Source organism: Somniosus microcephalus, chromosome 2 (assembly GCF_052327205.1).
Source record: "Somniosus microcephalus isolate GS21.2 chromosome 2, FLI_Smic_1.0, whole genome shotgun sequence".
Taxonomy (NCBI): domain Eukaryota; kingdom Metazoa; phylum Chordata; class Chondrichthyes; order Squaliformes; family Somniosidae; genus Somniosus; species Somniosus microcephalus.
Window position 1 is genome coordinate 209,069,042 of NC_140988.1, and position 13,429 is coordinate 209,082,470.

General features: G+C 44.2%; 1 pseudogene; it reads left to right on the top strand.

Annotated features, from left to right (window-relative positions):
* Positions 1 to 204: 204 nt before the first annotated feature.
* LOC147123189 (uncharacterized) lies at positions 205 to 11,412 on the top strand (annotated as a pseudogene).
* The last annotated feature ends 2,017 nt before the right edge of the window (positions 11,413 to 13,429 follow it).

Consider the following 13,429-nt stretch of genomic DNA (forward strand, 5'->3'; position numbering starts at 1 on the left):
GCAGGAAACCAGGTTTGGGAGGGTAGAGGCTCGCAGAAAATGCGAGGGAAGGCCGGGACACAGTGTATCCGGCCAACATCCCATCCCTTCCACCATTCCTGCCGGAATTATGGTGGGAGTGCGGTAGAAGGCCACTAATTTAAACCCTACAATGCTTGAAGGTGAAAAAAAAGGAACAATAAATCAAAACGTGCAAAGTAGAAAATGAAACAATTCACCAAGTTAAGTACAAAAGGAACCCAAGAAGAAGTACCCAGGAAGTGAGTTTATAAATGCACCCGTTTAATACAGGCTTTCAGCAACATTGGCCCAGTTATTAATCTGAAGGCAGCTTTCAAGCTGGGAGGTGGAATTGTGTGGGCAAAACCCGGAAGTCAACCCAGTGGATCGGAATCTGCAATCTCAACTCAATTGTACCAATTAATTTTGAGTTTTGTGTTTCGAATCTCCAAGCTGCACAGTGGGCGTGATGCACACCCTTATGATGCAATCGCAGCTGTATTTAAAGGGACAGTCCAAAAATGTGAATTGAAGGTGTTCACGATGGATGGTGGCCAGGGCAGCAGCCAGGCTTAATGATGCCTCGCTGGAAGTACTGCTGGGAGCAGGAGGGACATACATTTCCCCAGCAATGGGAGGAAGAAACCTGCGGCTCTCACCATAGACGGTATAGTTGGACGTAGCTAAGGAGGTAAGCAGCAAAAGTGTCGTGCCCAGGTCTTGGATGCAATGTGGGATGCGGTTTAATGACCTAACCAGGGTCAAGTAAAGTGAGTACATTTGCTGATTCACCTACATCCTGTTGTTTAAGCCCCCTCCTCCTTTCACTCTGTCTTGCGAAATATTCGCCATCACATCACCCCTCACACCCATTCAACTTTGAGCAGCACCGAGCCTTCACTTCCTACACATTTCATCACCTCCCCATGTTTGTTCCACCGTTGCCACTCACCCCAATCCTTATGCAATATGATGGATCTGCCTCATAGTCACTGTCACTGAATGCATTGCATCCATCGGGTGAATACATGACCTTCACTCACTCACAGGTCTGTTTTTTCACTCCTTGTAGGAGAAGAAAGCGTAAAACGCAAGGAGAGGAAGAGGTCTGGAGGTGGTCCACCAAAAATAGTCCAGCTTACAGATGCAAAATTGGCTAAATGACAGTAAACAGAGAGTAGTGGTGAACGGTTGTTTTTCGGACTGGAGAAAGGTATACAGTGGTGTTCCCCAGGGGCCGGTACTAGGACCACTGCTTTTCTTGATATATATTAATGATTTGGACTTAGGTGTACAGGGCACTATTTCAAAATTTGCAGATGACACAAAACTTGGAAGTATAGTGAACAGTGAGGAAGATAGGGATAGACTTCAAGGGGACATAGACAGGCTGGTGGAATGGGCGGACACGTGGCAGATGAAGTTTACCACAGAAAAGTACGAAGTGATACATTTTGGTAGGAGGAATGAGGAGAGGCGATATAAACTAAAGCATACAATTCTAAAGGGGGTGCAGGAACAGAGACCTGGGGGTATATATGCACAAATCGTTGAAGGTGGCAGGGCAGGTTGAGAAAGGGGTTAAAAAAGCATACAGGATCCTGGGCTTTATAAATAGAGGCATAGAGTACAAAAGCAAGGAAGTTATGAAGAACCTGTATAAAACACTGGTTCGACCACAACTGAAGTATTGTGTCCAATTATGGGTACCGCACTTTAGGAAGGATGTGAAGGTCTTAGAGAGGGTGCAGTAAAGATTTACAAGTATGGTTCCAGGGATGAGGGACTTCAGTTACGTGGATAGACTGGAGAAGCTGGGGTTGTTACATAAGAACATAAGAACATAAGAAATAGGAGCAGGAGTAGGCCAATCGGCCCCTCGAGCCTGCTCCGCCATTCAATAAGATCATGGCTGATCTGATCCTAACCGCCAATCCACTATCACAGAACCATCTCCTGAATCTAACAGAATTAGACACATGAAATAGGAGCAGGATCAGGCTACACGGCCCCTGAGCCCGCTCTGCTACCCACAGGGCCATGACCGATCCGCACCTAGACTCATGTCCAAATTCCTGCCCGCTCCCCGTAACCCTTAGTTCCCTTTACTTCTAGGAAACTGTCTATTTCTGTTTTAAATTTATGTAATGATGTAGCTTCTACAGCTTTTTGGGGCAGCATATTCCATGGACCTACCACCCTCTGAGTGAAGTAGTTCCTCCTCATCTCAGTTTTGAAAGAGCAGCCCCTTATTCTAAGACTATGCCCCCTAGTTCTAGTTTCACCCATCATCGGGAACATCTTCCCCGCATCCACCCGATCCAACCCCTTCACAATCTTATATGTTTCAATAAGATCGCCTCTCATTCTTCTGAACTCCAATGAGTAGAGTCCCAATCTACTCAACCTCTCCTCATATGTCCATCCCCTCATCCCCGGGATTAACCGAGTGAACCTTCTTTGTACTGACTCGAGAGCAAGTATGTCCTTTCTTAAGTATGGACACCAAAACTGTACGCAGTATTCCAGGTGCGGTCTCACCAATACCTTGTACAACTGAAGCAATACCTCCCTATTTTTATATTCTATCCCCCTAGCAATGAAAGCCAACATTCCATTGGCCTTCTTAATCACTTGCTGCACCTGCATACTAACCTTTAGAGTTTCGGACACCAGGACCCCCAGATCCCTTTGTACGTCAGTACTTTCCAGTTTCTTGCCATTAAGATAATAACTTGCTCTACGATTTTTCCTGCCAAAGTGCATAACCTCACACTTTCCAGTATTGTATTCCATCTGCCAAATCTCTGCCCACTTACTTAGCCTGTCGATGTCCCCTTGCAGGTTTTTTATGTCCTCCTCACTCACTACTTTCCCTCCCATCTTAGTATCATCTGCAAACTTTGATATGTTACACTCGGTCCCCTCCTCCAAATCGTTAATATAGATTGTAAAGAGTTGGGGACCCAGCACTGACCCCTGCGGAACACCACTAGTTACTGATTGCCAGCCTGAGAATGAACCATTTATCCCAACTCTCTGCCTTCTGTTAGATAGCCAATCCTCCATCCATGCCAGAATATTACCCCCAATCCCGTGATTTTTTATCTTAAGCAATAATCTTTTGTGTGGCACCTTGTCAAATGCCTTTTGGAAGTCTAAATACACTACGTCCACTGGTTCCCCTTTATCCACCCTATACGTTACTTCCTCAAAGAACTCCAGCAAATTTGTCAAACATGACTTCCCCTTCATAAAACCATGCTGACTTTGTCCTATTAAATTATGATTATCCAAATGTCCTGTTACTGTCTCCTTAATAATGGACTCCAAAATTTTACCTACCACAGGTGTTAGGCTAACCGGTAGTTTCCAGCCTTCTGTCCACTGCCCTTTTTAAATAAGGGTGTTACATTAGCAGTTTTCCAGTCTGCCGGGACCTTTGCCGAGTCCAGGGAGTTTTGGAAAATTATTACCAATGCATCCACAATCCCTACCGCCACTTCCCTCAAGACCCTAGGATGTAAGCCATCAGGACCAGGTGATTTATCCGCCTTGAGTCCCATTATTTTACCAAGTACCACTTCCTTAGTGATTTTGATTGTGTTTAGCTCCTCCCCCCCTTTAGCCCCCTGTTTGTCCAGTGTTGGGATATTCTTAGTGTCTTCTACTGTAAAGACTGATGTAAAATATTCATTCAGTGTTTTTGCCATCGCCATATTTCCCACCATTAATTTCCCGGTCTCATCCTCTAAGGGACCAACATTTACTTTAGCCACCCTTTTTCTTTTTATATAACTATAAAAACTCTTACTATCTGTTTTTATATTTTTTGCTAATTTACTTTCATAATCTATCTTCCCTTTCTTAATCAATCTTTTTCTTATTTTTTGCTGTCTTTTAAAGTTTTCCCAATCCTCTATCCTCCCACTAGATTTGGCTACCTTATATGCCCTTGTTTTTAGTCGAATACTATCCTTAATTTCTTTACTTAGCCACGGATGGCTGTCTTTTCTTTTACACCCTTTTCTTCTCAGTGGAATATATTTTTTTTGGAAGTTGTAAAATAACTCCTTAAATGTACACCACTGATCATGTATCGTCTTACCCTTTAATCTATTTTCCCAATCCACTCTACTCAATTCCGCTCTCATACCTTCATAGTCTCCTTTATTCAAGCTTAGCACACTTGTTTGAGATCCAACCTTCTCACCCTCTAATTGAATATGGAATTCAACCATGTTATGGTCACTCATTCCAAGGGGATCCTTTACTTGGACATTTTTAATTAATCCTGTCTCGTTACACAGGACCAGATCTAAGGTTGCTTGCCCCCTGGTCGGTTCAGTTACATACTGCTCAAGAAACCCATCCCTAATACACTCAATGAACTCATCCTCAAGGCAGCCCTGCCCAATTTGATTTGTCCAATTAATATGATAGTTAAAATCCCCCATAATTATAGATGTTCCCTTATTACAAGCCTCAACTATTCCCTGATTGATACTCCGTCCAACAGAGTTGCCACTGTTCGGAGGCCTATAGACTACGCCCACTAGTGTTTTTTTCCCCTTATTATTCCTTACCTCCACCCAAACTGTTTCATTATCCTGATCTTTTGACCGAATATCATTTCTCTGTATTACAGTGATTCCTTCCTTTATTAACATAGCCACCCCACCTCCCCTTCCTTCCTGCCTGTCCTTCCTGATCGTTAAATAACCTGGTATGCTTAATTCCCAGGCATTGTCACCCTGCAGCCATGTTTCTGTAATGGCCACAAGATCATACCCATATGTAGTTATTTGTGCCATTAACTCGTCTATTTTGTTACGAATGCTACGTGCATTCAGATAGAGAACTTTCAAAGATGTTTTGTGACACTTAGTTCCTGCTTTTGCCCTTTTTATTACTTTACCTTTTACTCCATACCTTCTGCCCCTTCCTGACACGCTCTGGTTTTGAATTTCCCCACTGCTACCTAAGTCTATGACCTTCTCTGTTGTCATTTTTATTATTTGCTCTCTAGGAACCTCCCCCCCACTTGTTAGTTTAAAGCCCTCTCTACAGCCCTAGTTATATGATCCGCCAGGACTCTAGTCCCAGCACTGGCCAAGTGAAGCCTTAGAGCAGAGAAGATTGAAAGGAGATTTGATAGAGGTGTTCAAAATCATGAGGGGTCTAGACAGAGTAGATAGAGAGAAACTGTTCCCATTGGCGGAAGGATCGAGAACCAGAGGACACAGAATTAAGGTAATTGGCAGAAGATCCAAAGGCGACATGAGGGAAAACCTTTTTACGCAGCGAGTGGTGAGGATCTGGAATGCACTGCCTGAAAGGGTAGTGGAGGCAGATTCAATTGTGGCTTTCAAAAGGGAATTAGATAAGTGTGGTGATTATTCTTTATGTTTAGTAAGAAGTATTGTGATTGGTTGTTTGTTTCCTGCCTTGGGATATATGCTGTAATCTCATTGGTAGTTGATGTCATGTGATTTGTGGTGGCCATCTTAAATTCAGTTCTTTCCAGCCTTTCGTTGGGACTGGGTGTTGAAAGATGTGCTACAGGATTTTTAAGTTAATAAAGCCTAGATTAGAAAGGCAAATCTATTCTTTATTTCAATTTATTAACTTTATGTCAGAATGGAGTGATATCTTCAACCAGAACGATTCAATGCTGACCCTAATTCTGCAGGAGTGGATGATAAATGGAAACACTGGTATTGTACATTTAAAAACTTTTTGGGCGTGTTGGATCAAGAGTCTCTAAATAAGCTGAATATGCTGATCAACTACATTGCTCTGGATGTGTATAAGTATATTTTGGACTGTAAAACTTACGAAGTGGCTATTTCTACATTGGAAAAGATTTTTGTTAAACCAAAGAATGAGGTATTTGCACGTCACCTTCTATCTGCCCGTAGGCAGCAGGTGGGAGAATATTTGGATACTTATTTACAAGCACTTCGGTGCCTTAGTGTTAACTGTAATTATAAGGCCGTGACGGCTGAAGAATATAAGGAAGAATCGGTACGGGATGCTTTTATTAATGGATTACTGTCTAGATCAATTCGTCAGCGGTTGTTAGAAAATAAGACTTTGGATCTTAAGAGTGCTTTTGAGCAAGCTTCTACATTGGATGTGGCTCAGAGAAGTTCGGATTCTTATGCTCTTTTTAATCGGCCTGTGACTGTGGTTTCGGCAGTTCTGGATGAAAAGGAATTATGTGGACTTAATAGGAGTGGTTTACTAGATTCTGAAACAGTTTCTACTTCAGCGGCTGTTGCCTCTAGGATTCAGAAGTGTTATTTTTGTGGGAAGGTCCGGCACCCTCGTCTGAAGTGTCCTGCTCGGGAGGCTGTGTGTAGTAAATGCGGCAAGAGAGGTCATTACGCACGTGTGTGTAAATCATCAGGTTCAATTACCTCCTCTGTGACTATTCAGCCTTTAGATAGGGCGTTTATTGCATCAATTTCTGCTGCATTTGCTCATGGCCTAAACAAAGCTATAGTTACGGCCCAAGTTAATGGGTTGGAAGTGAAGGCCCTTATAGATACGGGCAGTACCGAGAGTTTTACAAGTCTTCAGTTTGCAAAGGAGAAGCATTTGAAAATTTCGCCTGTTTCCTATCAGGTGTGTATGGCTCAGACGACTCTCACTTCACAAGTAGCTGGTTGTTGCCTTGTGAAATTGATTCTTCTAGGTAATACGTATACTGATATACGCCTATCTGTTTTGCCTAATCTCTGTGCGGATATTTTGATTGGTCATGATGTGCTTCAGTTACACGAGTCTCTTAGTCTTTCATTTGGAGGGACTAAGCCACCTTTATCTATTTGTGGATTAACCTCTTTATCCATTTCCCCATTATCACTTTTTTCCAATTTGATGCCAGATTGTAAACCAATTGCTACCAAGTCAAGAAGGTATAGCAGTCAGGATAGAGAATTTATTAATTCTGAAGTTCAACGTCTCTTATTGGAAGGAATCATTGAACCTAGTTGTTCGCCTTGGCGGGCACAGGTAGTTGTCACGACTAACGAGAGACATAAGAAACGAATGGTGATAGACTATTCCCAAACTATTAATAGGTATACTCAATTAGATGCGTACCCTTTGCCTAAGATTGATGAGCTTATCAATAAAGTATCTCAGTATAAGGTTTTTAGCACTATTGACCTGAAGAGTGCTTATCATCAGATTCCTATTGTTAAGAAGGATCAACCATATACGGCCTTTGAGGCTGGTGGAAAGCTGTATCAGTTTTGCCGAATACCATTTGGTGTTACTAATGGTGTTGCTTGTTTTCAATGGGCAATGGATGCTTTTATAAGTGATAACTCTCTCTCTGACACCTTTTCATACTTAGATGACATCACGGTGTGTGGCAAATCAAGGGTGGAGCATGATTCTAATTTAGAAAGATTCCTTCAAGCTGCGGAAAAAGTTGGTTTAACTTTCAATAAAGAGAAGTGTACCTTTTCGACCACTGAGGTAAATCTACTGGGGTACATTATCTCGGGAAACAAGATTAAACCAGACCCAGAACGTCTGCGACCATTGATTGATTTACCTTGTCCTACTAATTCTAAGGCTTTGCAACGAGTTGTTGGACTGTTTTCTTACTATTCTAATTGGATTGCAAATTTTTCACAGAAGATCCGGCCTCTTATTCGGGTTACGACATATCCTCTATCATGGGAGGCCAGGACGTGTTTTGATAATTTTAAAAAGGATATCCTTGGAGCGGTTGTGCATTCTATTGATGAGCAGGTTCCTTTTGTGATTGAGACGGACGCTTCTGATTTTGCAATTGGGGCTACTCTGAACCAAAATGGAAGACCTGTGGCCTTTTTCTCACGTACCTTGAACAATAGTGAAAAAAGGTATTCTTCAATAGAGAAAGAGGCGTATGCAATAGTCGAAGCACTGCATAAATGGAGACATTATTTATCGGGGCGACATTTTACGTTGGTAACTGATCAAAAGTCTGTGTCCTTTATGTTTGATGTCAAACATTTTGGAAAGATTAAGAATGATAAAATAATGAGGTGGAGGATTGAGTTGGCATGTTACCATTTTGATATAGTTTATCGTCCGGGGAAGGATAACGTTGCTGCTGATGCGCTGTCGAGGGCTTATTGTTCTGTGATTCACGGAGATACGCTTATTAATCTTCACAATGCCTTATGCCATCCTGGGGTTACGAGGATGATACACTTCGTACGCAGTAAGAATTTGCCCTTTTCAGTTGAAGACGTCAAGCGGATGACTTCATCATGTTCTATCTGTGCTCGGTGTAAACCGAATTTCTTTAAGCCTCAACGAGCTCATCTTATAAAGGCTACTTCTCCTTTTGAACGTTTGAGCGTCGATTTTAAGGGGCCTCTTCCTTCAACTACTCAAAACCGATATATATTTACTGTTGTGGATGAGTTTTCAAGGTTCCCTTTTGCTTTTCCTTGCGCAGATGTATCAGCTGCTACAGTTATCAAATGTCTGACTCAACTTTTTGTCATCTTTGGGATGCCTGCGTATATCCATTCGGATCAGGGAAGTTCTTTTATGTCTTCCCAGTTGAAGGAATACCTTCAGAGTCGGGGAATTTCTACTAGCAGAACTACCCCGTATAATCCCCAGGGTAATGGACAGTGCGAACGATACAATGGGGTGATCTGGAAGGCAGTTATGTTGGCTTTGACATCCCGGAACCTTAAGAATACACAGTGGGAAATGGTACTGCCTGATGCCCTGCATTCCTGTCAGGGCGAGGCTGGTTCTGGACCCAAGTGCAGAGACGAGGCTTGAGGCAGGTATAAAGTTCAAACAAAGTACTTTACTTAATAAACACAAAGATACAATTACACTTTAGAAGCTCTGACAAGCAACCACTTGGCACAAAGGCTTGTCAAGACTGAGCACAGAGAAGGGGAAAAATAGAACTAATATACTACAAATCACAGGTGAAACTCATAAGCCCAATAGCAGTCAATTAGGGATTTAACACAGGGGTAACCACTCATGAAGGTGCCACCTAGAGGTTACTAGGAGAGCTAACCGGCACCCTCACAATTCCATTAGATCATTGCTTTCAACGGCTACTAATGTGACCCCCCATGAAAGGCTCTTTAACTATCCGCGGAGATCTACTACGGGATATTCGGTGCCTTCATGGCTTACTATGCAGGGACCTGTGCTGCTTCGACGCCATGTTAGATTGTCAAAATATGATCCTTTAGTGGAGGAGGTGGAGCTGTTGGAGGCAAATTCCCAATATGCTCATATTCGATTCCAAGATGGGAAAGAAAGTACCGTTTCAATTAAAGACTTGGCTCCTTGTGGTGGCCAGCCCTCTTCTGAGGATATTAACAATAGTCATGATTCAGATAATGTGGATGCTGTTACAGATACTACGAATATTTCCAATCCGACTGCAGATAATTATACTTCTATTAGTCAGCCCTCGATGGATGTTCATGACCATCCCAGTTTACCTCCTGATGGGATTTCTAATCCGGAAACCGTTGAAAATCGGGATATGGATAGCCTTCCTGCAGAAGATACTTCTGTGTCTCCTGGTGTGGGAGGGCAAGGAATTTCACCAAGGTTAAGAAGGTCGACACGAACAAGATATCCGGTCGACCGATTGAAAATTGACTTTTAAATTGATAGTAATGTTTTAAAATTGTTGAAATATTATATTATATTGTTTTAGTTGAGAGATACTTAATACTTATGTGCAATGTTACTATTTGTTGTTGCTCACTTAGTATTGTGTCATGTTGAATAGCTTTATTTTGTCTGTGCATAGTTTTAGTTGTAAATAATTAATTATAAATTGTAAAGGTTATTTAGGTTGGAGTATATTTTAAAAGGAGGGGTGAATGTGGTGATTATTCTTTATGTTTAGTAAGAAGTATTGTGATTGGTTGTTTGTTTCCTGCCTTGGGCTATATGCTGTAATCTCATTGGTAGTTGATGTCATGTGATTTGTGGTGGCCATCTTAAATTCAGTTCTTTCTAGCCTTTAGTTGGGACTGGGTGTTGAAAGATGTGCTACAGGGTTTTTAAGTTAATAAAGCCTAGATTAGAAAGGCAAATCTATTCTTTATTTCAATAAGTACCTGAAGGAAAAAAATTTGTAGGGCTACGGTGAAAGTGCGGGGGAGTGGGACTAGCTGAAGTGCTCTTGCAGAGAGCCGGCACGGGCTCGATGGGCCGAATGGCCTCCTACTGTGCTGTAACCATTCTATGATTCTATGCAGAGGATGATGCCCTGGAGATAAGTGGCACTTCTGCATCCCTCTCAGTCGGAGATGGCGAGACAGATTAAAAATATCTCTGGCACACATATGCTGACTTCACTTCATCAATGACTGAACTATGAGAAGACTGAGTATGGTGATTGTCAGGATTGTGACTTTGCCATGACTAAACCATATCTCTGTCTTCCAGGGCCTTCATGTCTACATCTAGTGTCGCTGGACATCCATGAGGATGATTCCTCAGAGGACGCCATTCCTTCTGAGGGTGCACCGTCACAGGACGTTCAGCCATGCACCAGCACAGATACTCACACTTTGGTGGGTCCATTTAGAGAGTTAGTTAGGTTTTCACCTGTTGAGCACAAGCAGACACCGGTGGCAGGGTCAGCTGTGGAGAGTCCGCATCAGGGGGCGCAATGTTCTCCAAGCTCTGCTCAGCTGGACACAGACGCTGAACCCTGGGGGCCCTCATTGAGAAGGAGAATGCTAGAGCTGCATCAGCAATTAGGCCAGGTACTGAGAGATGTGCCAATCTCACTCTCCACAATAGTGGAGAGGATGGAGGAGTCTAACTCAATAGCTAGTGGAATGACGGCGCAGGTAATTGCGAGAATGTCTGCCATGGAGAGAGTGGCCGCCTCCAAGGAGCTTCAAGTACGGCTCTCAATTGAGCCCATACAGGCCGTGACTACGGCCGTGCAGACTTTGGATGCTAACTTGTCTGCTGCCTTAAACAGGATGACCAATACACTAGCCATGGCCTTACAATGCATCACTGATCTCTACCAAGCTGCTATCCAGCAGAGTGGCAGGAGTGACGTGGCCCTGGCCCAGGAGAAGGATGTTGGCAAAAGGGGACATGCAAGTGGGAACTCCACTCAAAGTGCTCCCAGTTGTCACCCGTTGCCCCCACCCCGACCATCATCCAGTACCCCACATATTGCCTGCCGAGTCTCTGAGTCTGCCCCTGCATTGGTGCAGATGGAGCAGTCTTTGCCGGGGCCATCAGTGGCTCCAAAACCAAGAGGATACAGGCCAAAAGCATCTCAACAGTCAGCAGGAATCTGAGCAGCCTGCCTTTACCTCTGCTGAAGCCACACAGAATGCACCACGTAGAAGCGGTAGGAAGCGTAAGTTCAAGAAATTGTAATTAACCAAGGGTATGCACTTGAGTGGTTGACAAAATGTTATGTTATTAAGTTTCATTTTTTAATAATGCCACATAAAATTTATTGCTCAGCACCATTTCCACGTCTTGCCCATTATTGCATCCAGAGTGTCAACTCGCCCTTTTACTTGTTTCATGATGAATGTCAACACTAGACAGGACCATTTGGCCTGATGTGCAATGGGTGGATGAATGGTTGGAGGACTGTTTAGTCCAAAGGGAGGGGTGGGGTGGTCCTGGTGGTGGGAGCGGACTGCAAGGTTTAATTTCCTAGGTGAACCTTTGCATTATTAGAGCGTTCATGGTATCCCGGGCATCAATGTAAGCGGCTAGTCTGGCAGTGCGTGCCCCATCTTCATCCTCCTCCTCCTCTATGTTCTCCTCATCCAAAGATGAGCGATGAGCCGTTTTGTTCTCCTCCACATGCAATCCTCGCTGCTGCACAAAGTTGTGCAGGACGCAGCATACCACTATCATTTTGGAGACTCTCACTGGCGAGGACTGAAAGTCACCTCTAAACCCCTTTACCTGGACTCCTGCTATCTTGAGAGTGACCCAAATGGTTCGGTGATCCTCCATTGTGATCACATTATGTAGTTTCAGACAACTCAGTTCCCTGCTTTCGGAGTCGTTATCACTCTTTTGTTCGTCTGAACTATTCTCCGTTATCTTATGTACCTTCTTGTACTTTCCTTTGGTCGGTTTCTTATTGCTGGTTTTCTTTCCTGACCTGCAGACTCGTGCTATGTGTCCTAATTTTCCACACTGTCTGCACACTTTGTCTTTGAACCAGCAATCATTCTGGTCGTGTGTTGTTCTGCCGCAGCGATAGCACTTCTCTGTTCCATGTGACATTTCGTTTGTGCCATATTCTTGCGGTCTCTGTTGTATCTCTGCAGCGCCCTGTGCTGCTGCTTCATATGATACCGCAATGCTGAAAGCCTTTTCCAGCGTAAGGTCCTTTTCAGATAAAAGCCGTTTCTGGGTTCCTTCACTTTGAAGCCCACACACAAACTTGTCCCTTAAGGTATCTGCCAGTCCCGCTCCAAACTGGCAGTGTTTCGACAGGTGCGCAGTTCTGTTAAATAATCAGCATTGCTTTCATCCTTATGCTGGTTCCGTTTGTGAAACTTAAATCTTTCTGCTATCAGCAGCAGTGTGGGGTTTAAATGTTCCTTTAGTATCGTTACTATGTCTTCAAAACTCTTTTCCATTGACTTCGTTGGGGTTACTAGATTTCGTAATAAACCATACGTCTTTGCACCCATTAAATTTAACAATACCGACGCTTTCTTGTCATCTGACATCCCATTTGCCTTGCAGTACACCTCTATTCGTTCGACAGGTGTAGTCCAATCTTCGACTTCATTGTCAAATGCGGTGATGCTGCCACTCTTCGGCATTTTGGGTGTAGTTTAAAATGGCGTCTCCCAATGGCTTAAAATGGCATCTCCCGCGCTTTCCTTCCTCCCCCACTGCTGCCGACGCCGCTCCCAGCAGTTCTCGTGGCAATGGCGGCGCCCTGTATGTTTCGCGCGCTTCTCCTGTGCTGCTGCCAACGCCGCTCTCGGCGGTCCTCGTGGCAATGGCGGCGCCTCGCGGGTTTCTGCGCGTCTCTCTCTCCCTCTCTCCAACGCTGCTCGGCCCCTGAACACTGGCTGCGCCCTGTGCGCTCTGCCCTCTCTCTCTCTCCCCCGTTGACGCTGCTCGGCCCTTTGCTGTGCCGCTCGGTCGGGCTCTAGCCCGCCGCTGTCCGGGAAGGGCCTGCGCACTACCTGTTGCCAGCCCGTTTCGCTGGACCACCTCGACTGGAAAGCCAAGCCTGGCTCTCGACAGCCTCCCCCGCAATGCTCGAGTCTCTGCTGGATGACTGGGCGGTTGCCCGTGGTCAACGCCCGAGTCTCTGGCCTTGACCTCCAATCCACTGATCTCCAGGAACGAATCCCCGGGAGGTAATGCAGAGTTGCAGGTAGGTTCGAACCTGCCTCGTCGCCAATGT